The following is an 11,261-nucleotide window of genomic DNA, read 5'->3' as shown; positions in this document are numbered from 1 at the left end:
TTGCCGTAACCCGCCCCACCCAGATCTGCCTAATTGACCCCCGATACTACATTCCCCTAACCACCACCCCCGCCTGCTGACGATCATTGTCCACAAAGAAGTCAATGAATGGTTGCCACCTCCGGGCGAACCCTAACAACGACCCTCTCAAGGCGAACTTGATTTTCTCCAAGCCCAGGAAACTCGCCATGTCTGACAGCCAGGCTTCCGACTTCGGGGGGTTTGAGTCCCTCCAAGCTAGAAGTATCCGTCTCCGGGCTACCAGGAAACCAAAGGCCAAACCTTCGGCCTTTTTATCCCCTGGACTTCCGTGGCCTCTGAAACACCAAAAATCGCCACCTCTGGACCCATTGCCACCCTTATGTTCAATACCCTAGACATGACGTCCTCAAACCCCTGCCAGTATCTCCTAAGTTTTGGACACGCCCAAAACATGTGGAAATGGTCTGCCGGTCCTCTCAGACACTTTACACACCTGTCCTCTACGCCAAAGAATCTGCTCAGCCAGGACACTGTCATGTGGGCCCGGTGAGCGACCTTAAATTGAATCAGGCTGAGCCTGGCACATGTTGCAGTCCCATTAACCCTGCACAGCGCGTCCACCCACAGGCCTTGCCCAATCTCCCCTCCCAACTCCTCCTCCCATTTATGCCTAAGCTCCTCGGTCTGCGTCTCCTCTGCCCCCATGAGCTCCTTGTAAATATCCGAGACACTTCCCTCCCCCACCCATCCTCTAGACACTACCCTAGCTTGGATCCCCCTTCATGGCAAGAATGGAAAAGATGGCACCTGCCTACGCAAAAGGTCCCGCACCTGAATATACCGGAATTCATTCCCCCTCGTCAACCCAAACTTGGCCTCCAGCGCCCTCAAGCTAGGGAAGCTCCCTTCCAAAAACAAATCTCCCATCCGCTCAATCCCCGCCATCCACCATATCCGAAACCCCCCGTCCAACTACCCATGGGCAAACCAATGGTTGTCACATATCGGGGGACCAGACCGATGCTCCTGTTGCTCCCACGTGCCTCCTCCACTGTCCCCAGATCCGAAGGGCCGCCACCACTACAGGACTGGTGGAGAAGCGCGCCGGCGGGAATGGCAGAGGCGCCGTCACCAACACCACCAGACTGGTACCCTTACATGAGGTTGCCTCCACCCACTCCCATGTCGACCACCCCCTACCCCGCACCACCCACTTCCTTGTCATGGCTATGTTAGCTGCCCAATAATAGTTGCTGAAATTCGGCAGTACAAGCACCCCTTCCCCCTGGTCCCGCTCGAGCATCACCCTCTTCACTCGCGGGGACTTGCCCGCCCATACAAAGCCCAAAATGATCTTGCTTACCCTCTTAAAAAAGGAACGTGGAATGAAAATGGGGAGACACTGGAACACGAATAAGTACCTCAGGAGGACCATCATTTTAACTGTCTGTAATTTCCCAGCTAACGACAGCAGGAGCGCATCCCACCTCCGAAACTCCCCTCGCATTTGATCAACCGGCCGGGAGAGGTTCAGCTTGTGCAGTCGACCCCAATCCCGCGCCACTTGTATTCCCAGGTACCTGAACTGTCCCCACTAACCGGAACAGCAGCTCCCTCAGCCGGTCCCCGTGGCCCCTCTCCTGAACTACAAACATTTCACTTTTTGTCATATTCAATTTGTACCCCGAAAACCGGCCGAATTCCCCCAGGGTCGCCATGATTCCATCCATCCCCGCCATCGGGTCCGAAACGTACAAAAGCAGGTCATCTGCATACAATGAAACCCTATGCTCCACCCAGCACCCCCCCCCCCCCCCCCCCGAACCAGCCCCTTCCAACCCTCTGAAGCCCTCAGAGCAATTGCCAACGGCTCTATAGCTAACGCAAACAGCAGTGGGGAGAGGGGGCACCCCTGTCTCGTCCCGCGGTGCAGTCTAAAATAGTCGGAAGTCGTCCTGTTTGTCCTCACACTCGTCTCCAGGACCTGATATAGCAGCCTGACCCAGTCGGTGAAACCACCCCAAATCCAAACCGTCCCAGCACCTCCCATAAGGATTCCCACTCAACCTGGTCAAATGCCTTCTCAGTGTCCATTGCCACCACTACCTCCACCTCCTTTCCCTCTGGGGCATCACGATCACATTGAGCAATCTTCTTGTATTCGCCACCAGTTGCCTACCTTTAACGAACCCTGTTTGATCCTCCCTAATAACACTCGGCACACAATCCTCAATCCTAGTAGCCAAAAGGTTTGCCAGCAGTTTGGCATCCACGTTAAGAAGGGAGATCGGCCTATAAGACCCTCACGACTCCGGGTTCTTGTCCCGTTTTAAAATCAAGGAGATGGTAGCCTGCAGCATCATATGGGGCAACACCCCTCAGTCCCTTGCCTCATTAAAAACCTTGACCAGCAGCGGCCCCAACATCCCGGAGAAGTTTTTATAAAATTCTACCGGGTACCCATCCGGCCCCGGGGCTTTAGCTGACTGCATGGCCTTTAAGCCCTCTAATATCTCCTCCGCTCTGATCGGGGCGCCCAGCCCTTCTACAAGCTCCCTGCCCACTTTTGGGAATGCCAGGCCGTCTAAGAAGCATCTCATCCCCTCCAGCCCCTCGGGGGGCTTCGAGCTATCGAGTTTGCTATAAAAGTCCTTGAAAGCTCTGTTCACACCTGCCGCATCCCCAACCAAGTTACCACCTCCATCCATCACTTTACCTATTGCCCTAGCCGCCTCCCTCTTTCTGAGCTGCTGAGCCAGCATCCTGCTGGCTTTCTCTCCATGTTCATATACCGCACCCCTCGCCTTTCTGAGCTGCTCCACTGCCTTACCCGTGGACACCACCCCAAACCCCACCTGCAGCCTCCTCCGTCCCCTCAAGAGCTCCGCACTCGGGGTCCCAGCATAGCTCCTGTCAATCTGCAGGATCTCTGCTAACAGTCGGTCCGTCTCTGCCCTGCCCGTCTTGTCCCTATGAGCCCGGATTGAAATCAGCTCCCCTCTCAGCACTGCCTTGAGCGCCTCCCACACCACCGCTGCTGAGACTTCCCCCGTACCTGCAGGTAGTTTTGTATACACTTCCTCACCTTCTTGCACACCCCCTCATCCGCCAGCAGCCCCACATCCAGCCTCCACTGCGGGCGCTGGAAGCTCTCTTCACTCACCTGTAGCTCGACCCAGTGCGGGGCATGGTCGCAAATGGTGATTGCACATCCACCACCCCTGTCAGTAGATCCCTCAGCTCTTTTCCCATTGCTGACACTCTGCCCGTTTTTGAGCACGACCGGTCCAGGCCTGGATCCATAACTGTATTGAAATCCCCTCCCATAACCAGCTTGTGGGAATCCAGGTCGGGTATCTTCCCCAGCACCCTCTTTATGAAATCCGCATCATCCCAGTTTGGCGCATATATGTTGACCAGGACCACCTTCCTCCTTTCCAGCTTACCACTAACCATAACGTAGCGACCTCCCCCATCCGAAACAATACTCCCCACCTCAAACTGCACCGCTTATTCACCAGAATCGCGACCCCCCTGGTCTTAGTATCTAGTCCAGAGCGGAATACCTGACTAACCCAGCTCTTCCTCAACCTAATCTGGTCCGCTACCTTCAGGTGACTCTTTACTGCCCTCTGCAATGGTCCAGCAAACCCCTCAGTTCAAGGGCACTTAGGGATGGGTAACAAATGCTGGCTCAGCCCAGCGATGCCCACATCTCATGAAAGAATTTTTATAAAGGTCTCCGGTTTCTTTTGAAGATAGGGAGACAGCATGTGAAGAAAAAGAGCTATTAACAATATCAGTTAGTGGGGAGGGGGACTGGGGGGCTGTGTATGTTAGCTATGTTGGCTGGGTGTGGTTGTTGGTTGGGTTACTTTGTTGTTTTTCCTCTTGAAATTGTTGTTAAAAATTTATAAATGCTTTAATTGAATGTTTTTTTTAATATCAGCTAACATGGGAGCCGGAAAGGGCAATTTGTTGGCCAGCAGGTTAATGGGGGTAGGATAGAGGAAGCATTAGGTGGGTTTCATGGACAATGTGAGAGTCATGAGATAGGAGAGAAAGTCGAGAGTGATATGGATTCAAAATGCAAAACTGGAAGTTGGGGGGCGCTGCTTTGCTGGAGTTGGTCTTCAGAGGAAGCTTGGACCTGTGGGCTAGGAGCGATGTGACAGAGGCAACTGATCGGATGGCCTTGATCTTAGTGATAGAGCGTTGCCACCGAGTGAGGGGCGATCCATGAGCTCCTTGCACTTTTTGGTGACAGGGGAGGAGTCAGGAGTGAAAAGAACTGGGGGATTATCTTTGTGCCTCAGCATGATCCTGGATTCGTGATCTGTTGTAGCAGACAGGAGTCGGACCTTGATAGCGATGTGATCCAGCCAATTCTGGACATAAATGGCTAAACCAGTCGTCCGCCAGTTCAAGCCTGCTTCTCTTGGACTTATGGGAGTGGAGATAATGGGGGTGGGGGGGGCGGATTGGTCCGTGTGAGAGAGAGCAATGCTTTAGTGGGGACAAAGAGAATGAGGGTAAGGATACGTCTAACAAATCAGTAGCTGCAGATGTAATGTGGATCGGAGGGCCAGAGGTGGATCAATTCACTTAATTTCCCAAAAAACAAATTGATACCAGGTGCACAAGAGCTGTGTCCCAGTATTCATGGGGGCTGACTGTTAGATGGGCTTTGCTCCCCCACGGACCATGGTGACAATATTCTTGGCTCACTGTCCTCCTGTTGGAGCAGACCTTTTCTGTTTCGGCGGACGATTCCCACTGTAGCTTCTACTTTGACTGAAGAAACATCCCAGCTCCGCAAGTTTCAGGAAGTTAAATCCATTTTTTGCTGGGTGTGGGGATGTGGAAAGAAGTTGGAAGAACATCATCCAATCGGGTGAAACAGTACAAATGAAGAGAGTGATTCTGAAATTCGAGAGCGTTATCGCAAAGTGAGTAATCAGACCTTAAAAAGGGGACAGAACTGGTGGCAGAGTAGTTTGTGTTTCAATCAATATCTGTTTTTAACGGGACAAAATACAGCTGCTCTGAGCCCGGCCGAGAACCATAAGATTGTGTACATTGTGGTAATCGATTAACCAAATGATAAACTTGTTTGTTGACTTTTATCTCTGTACCTTTCTGGTGTTGAGGAATGATCGCCGTGATATTAGTCTGGTATCATTCTGACCACTGATTTCAGCACAAATTAATACCTCAGTTAAAATAACACAGGAATGTCAGGTGTAGCATTGCTGCCTCACTTCGCCGAGGTCCCAGGTTCAATCCCAGCTTTAGGTCACTGTCCGTGTGGAGTTTGCACATTCTCCCCGTGTCTGCGTGGGTTTCGCCCCCACAACCCAAAGATGTGCAGGGTAGGTGGATTGGCCACGCTAAATTGCCCTTTAATGGGGAAAAATGAATTGGCTACAACAAATTTATTTAAAAAAAGGAATGTCAGGTGAATGTGCTCGGGGGGGGGGGGGGGGGGGGTGGGGGGCATTTGTCAGCTGACAGCTAAGCATTGGTCACGAGATTGATAACATAATAGTGTAGATTGTCCAAAAACAGCTCTTTATTAGAAACTGTGGTAGAAGTTTATAATCTGCATCACATTGTGACTGCTCACATCACGGAGTCATAGAGAGAGAGAGTCGTAGAATTTACAGTGCAAAAGGAGGTCATTCGGCCCATCCAGTCTGTACCGGCCTTTGGAAAGAGCACCCCACTTAAGCCCACACCTCCACCCAGTAACCCCATCACCCCAGCTAACCCTTTTGGACACTAAGGGGCAATTTATCATGGCCAATCCACCTAACCTGCGCATCTTTGGACTGTGGGAGAAAACCGGAGCACCCGGAGGAAACCCACGCAGACACGGGGACAGACAGTGAACCAAGCTGGGAATCGAACCTGGGACCCTGGAGCTGTGAAGCAATTGTGGTAACCACTGTGCTGCCATGCTGCCTTACTCCACTAGGTTCTCTATCTCCCTCCTGAATTCTGACTCGTCGTTGTTCAAGAACCGACCCACTACAGTCGTGTCGTCAGCAAACTTGCAGATGTAGTTGGAGGCACATTTTGCCACACTGTCGTGTGTGTATAGAGAGTATAGGTGGAAGGGCTCAGTATGCAGCTTTGGGAAGCCCCGATATTGAGGACATTCATGGAGGAGATGTTGTTGTTTATTCTTACTGATTGTGGTCTGTGGGTCAGAAAGTCAAGGATCCAGTTGCAGAGTGAGGAGCCAAGTACTAGGTTTTGAAGCTTTGATATGAGTTTGGCTGGGATTATGGTGTTGAAGGCGGAGTTGTAGTCAATAAACCGGAGTCTGATGTAGGAGTCCTTGTTGTCGAGATGCTCCAGGGATGAGAGCAGGGCCAGGGAGATGGCATCTGCTGCGGACCGGTTGCGGTGGTTTGCGAATTGCAGTGGATCTAGGCATCCTGGGAGTATGGAGTTGATATGCCTCATGACGCACTTCATTCCGATCGATGTCAGAGCCACCGGAGGGTAATCACTGAGGCGCGTTGCCTGGTTCTTCTTTGGCACCGCGGTGTATGATGGTGGTCTTCTTGAAGTAGGTGGGGACCTCGGAACGGAGTAGGGAAAGGTTGAAGATATCCGCGAACACATCTGCCAGCTGGTCCGCGCAGGCTCTGAGCGCACGACCAGGGACCCCGTCTGGGCTCGTTGCCTTCCGAGGGTTCACGTTCTGGAAGGCCAATCTGACTTTGCAAGTTGTGACGGTGGGTATGGGTGTGTCCGGGGCTGCTGGGGCAGTCGACAGCGGATTGATGGTTTCATCGAACATAAAACATACAGTGCAGAAGGAGGCCATTCAGCCCATCGCGTCTGCGCCGACCCACTTCAACCCTCACTTCCACCCAACCCTGTAACCCAGTAACCCCTCCTAATCTTTTTGGTCACTAAGGGTAATTTATCACGGACAATCCACCTAACCTGCACGTCTTTGGACTGTGGGAGGAAACCGGAGCACCCGGAGGAAACCGGGGAGAATGTGCAGACTCCGCACAGACAGTGACCCAGCGGGGAATCGAACCTGGGATCCTGGAGCTGTGAAGCCACAGTGCTATCCACTTGTGCTACCGTGCTACCTGCTCGAACCGGGATAGAATGGATGACAGGTGGAATTGTGAGACTTGCTAAGATGAAAAAGGAAGCATCGGCAACTTAAAACTGAGGAGGCTTTGGAGGAATATCGGCAAAGTAGGACAAATCTCAAACGCGCAATAAAGAGGGCTAAAAGGGGTCATGAAATATCTTTGGCTAACCGGGTTCAGGAAAATCCCAAAGCCTTTTATTCGTATATACGGAGCAAGAGGGTAACTAGAGAAAGGGTTGGCCCACTCAAAGACAAAAGAGGGATTTTATGCGTGGGGTCAGAAGAAATGGGTGAGATTCTTAATGAGTACTTTGCATCGGTATTCACCAAGGAGAGGGACATGACGGATGTTGAGGCTAGGGATGGATGTTTAAATACTCTCGGTCAAGTTGGCATAAGGAAGGGGGAGGTTTTGGGTATTCTAAAAGGCATTAAGGTGGACAAGTCCCCAGGTCCGGATGGGATCTATCCCAGGTTACTGAGGGAAGTGAGGGACAAAATAGCTGGGGCCTTAACAGACATCTTTGCAGCATCCTTGAGCACGGGTGAGTTCCCGGAGGACTGGAGAATTGCTAATGTTGTCCCTTTGTTTAAGAAGTGTAGCAGGGATAATCGAGGGAATTATAGACCTGTGAGCTTGATGTCAGTGGTAGGCAAACTGTTGGAGAAGATACTGAGGGCTAGGATCTATTCACATTTGGAAGAAAATCTATTCACATTTGGAAGAAAATAGACTTATCAGTGACGGGCAGCATGGTTTTGTGCAGGGAAGGTCATGTCTTACAAACCTAATAGAACTCTTTGAGAAAGTGACAGAGTTAATTGATGAGGGCAGGGCTGTAGATGTCATATACATGGATGTCAGTAGGGCGTTTGATTAAGTTTCCCATGGCAGGTTGATGGAAAAAGTGAAGTCGTATGGGGTTCAGGGTGTACTAGCTAAATAGATAAAGAACTGGCTGGGCAACAGGAGACAGAGAGTAGTAGTGGAAGGGGGTGTCTCAAAATGGAGAAAGGTGACTAGTGGTGTTCCACAGGGATCCGTGCTCGGACCACTGTTGTTTGTGATATACATAAATGATCTGGACGAAGGTATAGGTGGTCTGATTAGCAAGTTTGCAGATGATACTAAGATTGGTGGAGTTGCAGATAGTGAGGAGGACTGTCAGAGAATACAGCAAAATATAGATAGATTGGAGAGTTGGGCAGAGAAATCGCAGATGGAGTACAATCCAGGCAAATGTGAGGTGATGCATTTTGGAAGATCTAATTCAAGAGCAACGCAGGTCGATAGAGTGGTCAAGAAGGCATACAGCACGCTTGCCTTCATCGGACGGGGTATTGAGTACAAGAGTCGGCAGGTCATGTTACAGTTGTATAGGACTTTGGTTAGGCCACATTTGGAATAGTGCGTGCAGTTCTGGTCGCCACATTACCAGAAGGATGTGGGTGCTTTAGAGAGGGTGCAGAGGAGGTTCACTAGGATGTTGCCTGGTATGGAGGGTGCTAGCTCTGAAGAAAGGTTGAGTAGATTAGGATTGTTTTCGTTGGAAAGACGGAGGTTGAGGGGGAACCTGATTGAGGTCTACAAAATTATGAGAGGTATGGACAGGGTGGATAGCAACAAGCTTTTTCCAAGAGTGGGGATATCAATTACAAGGGGTCACGATTTCAAGGGGAGAGGGGGAAAGTTTAAGGGAGATGTGCGTGGAAAGTTTTCTATGCAGAGGGTGGTGGGTGCCTGGAACGCTTTGCCAGCGGAGGTGGTAGAGGCGGGCACGATAGCATCATTTAAGATGCATCTAGACAGATATATGAACGGGCGGGGAACAGAGGGAAGTAGATCCTTGGAAAATAGAAGACAGGTTTAGATAAAGGATCTGGATTGGCGCAGGCTGGGAGGGCCGAAGGGCCTGTTCCTGTGCTGTAATTTTCTTTGTTGTTTGTTCGTTCTTTGAGTTCATCGGGGAGGGATGTGCTGCTGCTGCTGCTGGAGATACTGCGCGGCTTCACTTTGTTTTGTTGTTTAGGCCTAGCTACAACCGCTGAGAGTCTGTAACGCTAGTCTGAGACTGTCGTTATGTGTGATATTGTGAATATGTTGATTAAGCAATGGTGAAGCAATGATTTCCGGTTAGGGACATTTGAGGGTGGTTTAGGAGTGTGATAAGAGTGGGGGGAGGGGGAAGAAGGTGTTTTTTAACGTGTTAGTGGGTGTTGTCAGACTTTTGTATGTGGTGGGCGATGGAAGAATTTGTAAGAGTGAATAGGTGGGCCAGGTGGGAGGGAGGTGTGTTTGGTTATGCTGCGCACTGTAATAATATAATCAGGGCTTAGTTTTAAGGTTGATTAAATTGGATATCTTAAATTAAAGAATTGGCCACTTTAAAAACCACGTCTGCAGAAGCCTGCAGAATCCGAATATACGAAACTCAGACTGGCTGCGGGGGGAGGGGGGCATGTCTGGAGCAGCAGCTGAAAACCCTTCAGGTGATCCATCGCACCTACTTGAGATGCATTGTCCTATTGTCCACAGTTGCTGATAATCCATCGCTCCTCCCAGGGCGGCCTCAGGTGCCCTGTCAACAGGTCATCAACCAGACCATTGGGCAATGGGGTCCTGCCTTCTGAGACTCCATTGGCCGAAGGCCAGGGGCAGGTGGAGAAAGGATAAAAATAGGCATTTCCAGCCAGACATCGCACGAGGAAAGACTCGAAGCAAAAGGCTGGAAGCTGGGTGTGTGAGGTGACCTTGACCAGACCAACATTCAGCGAGAATCACCTTTGCAAAGAGGAAGCAGAGGGACTCAGGGAGCAGATCTACAGGTTATCAAACCACCTTTGCGGGTAGGATAGACGATTCCTGGGTGTTTCTTGTATATAGAGTGGGTAATTTATGGATTAACTACATTTAATAAAGTGTGTTTCATTATATCTGTCTCTGTACTTTGTAATACTCATACTGGGTAAAGTTTAATGAAGGAGCTGGTCGAAGTATCTGAATTGATTTAGATACAAGAGCGCTTTGGCAAGGCAGCGTGAGGGGTAGTTAAGGTGTTGTGCAAAGCAAAGCGGTGAGGGAGTGTGGTGCGTTTAGTGTGTGGGATGTGGAAAATGAGCATTAATTTTGTTGTGATTGACTGGAGGATGATCAGAAAAGAGTATAAAGTGGAGAAGTGTAACTGTGCTCAAGCTATTTTTAGACTTTGAAATTCCCCATGTGGGGGGGGTGCAAGGTTCGCGGAGATACTGGAATAGTGTGTGGCATATGGAGAATGGGCATGAATTTTAGTGTGATTGAGTAGAGAATTGTAAGAAAAGGCATAAAGTAGAGAATTGCATGTGCATGCTTGAAGTGTTTTTGTACTTTGAAATTCCCCATAGAGGAGGGTTTTTTGGAGCAGGGAGATGGAATAGGGTTGGTGGAGATACTGGAATCGTGTGTGGGATGTGTATAATGGGCATGAATTTTTGTGTGTAGTCGGTAATTGTAAGAAAGGGGATAAAGTGTAGCTGTGCCTGTGCATGCTTGAAGTGTTTTTGTACTTTGAAATTCCCCATAACGGGGTTTGTGCACCGTTCTCGGAGATACTGCAATACGGAGTCGATGCGTGGAGTGGACGGAGCAAGCCCCTATTCCATCTCCCTGCTCCAAAAATCAATTTAATATATGCTCCCCAGATAAGGGACGTATCAGATATTAAACTGATAAGAACAGATTTAAAAAAACATTTTTTAATTAAAAAAAATATACTTTATTCATAAAATTTATCATAAGCATTACAGAACATTTCGAATTGTCTTGACTGTACATTTCCGTCAGAGTTACACATTGCTTTGACTTCCATTCAATTTTGATATTATCATACACATATCACTCTTTACATTACAATTCCTCTTAAATATTTACATTGTCATGTTTGTTTTATACATTGGAGTGTTGGTGGCCCAGACCGAGGGGCTTTACACTGTTACCCGCCCCTCGGTGTACATTTGCTGGAAAGACCTTACACAGTGGTCTTTCCCCATTGCGCCTTGGCGGCTGCTGCCCCAAGCTTGAGTGCGTCCCTCAGCACGTAGTCCTGGACCTTGGAATGTGCCAGTCTGCAACACTCGGTCGAGGACAATTCTTTGCACTGGAAGATCAGCAGGTTTC

General features: G+C 49.7%; 1 non-coding gene across 1 annotated transcript; it reads right to left on the bottom strand.

Annotated features, from left to right (window-relative positions):
• Window positions 1–10,671: 10,671 nt before the first annotated feature.
• Window positions 10,672–10,857, bottom strand: LOC140408039 (U2 spliceosomal RNA). Its single transcript, XR_011939985.1, has one exon. It is a non-coding gene; the product is annotated as a U2 spliceosomal RNA (small nuclear RNA).
• Between the last annotated feature and the right edge of the window lie 404 nt (window positions 10,858–11,261).

Source organism: Scyliorhinus torazame, chromosome 2 (assembly GCF_047496885.1).
Source record: "Scyliorhinus torazame isolate Kashiwa2021f chromosome 2, sScyTor2.1, whole genome shotgun sequence".
In the NCBI taxonomy this organism is placed as follows: Eukaryota; Metazoa; Chordata; class Chondrichthyes; order Carcharhiniformes; family Scyliorhinidae; genus Scyliorhinus; species Scyliorhinus torazame.
Note: the sequence above shows the minus strand (reverse complement) of the source record. Positions and strands in the feature narration are given on the sequence as shown.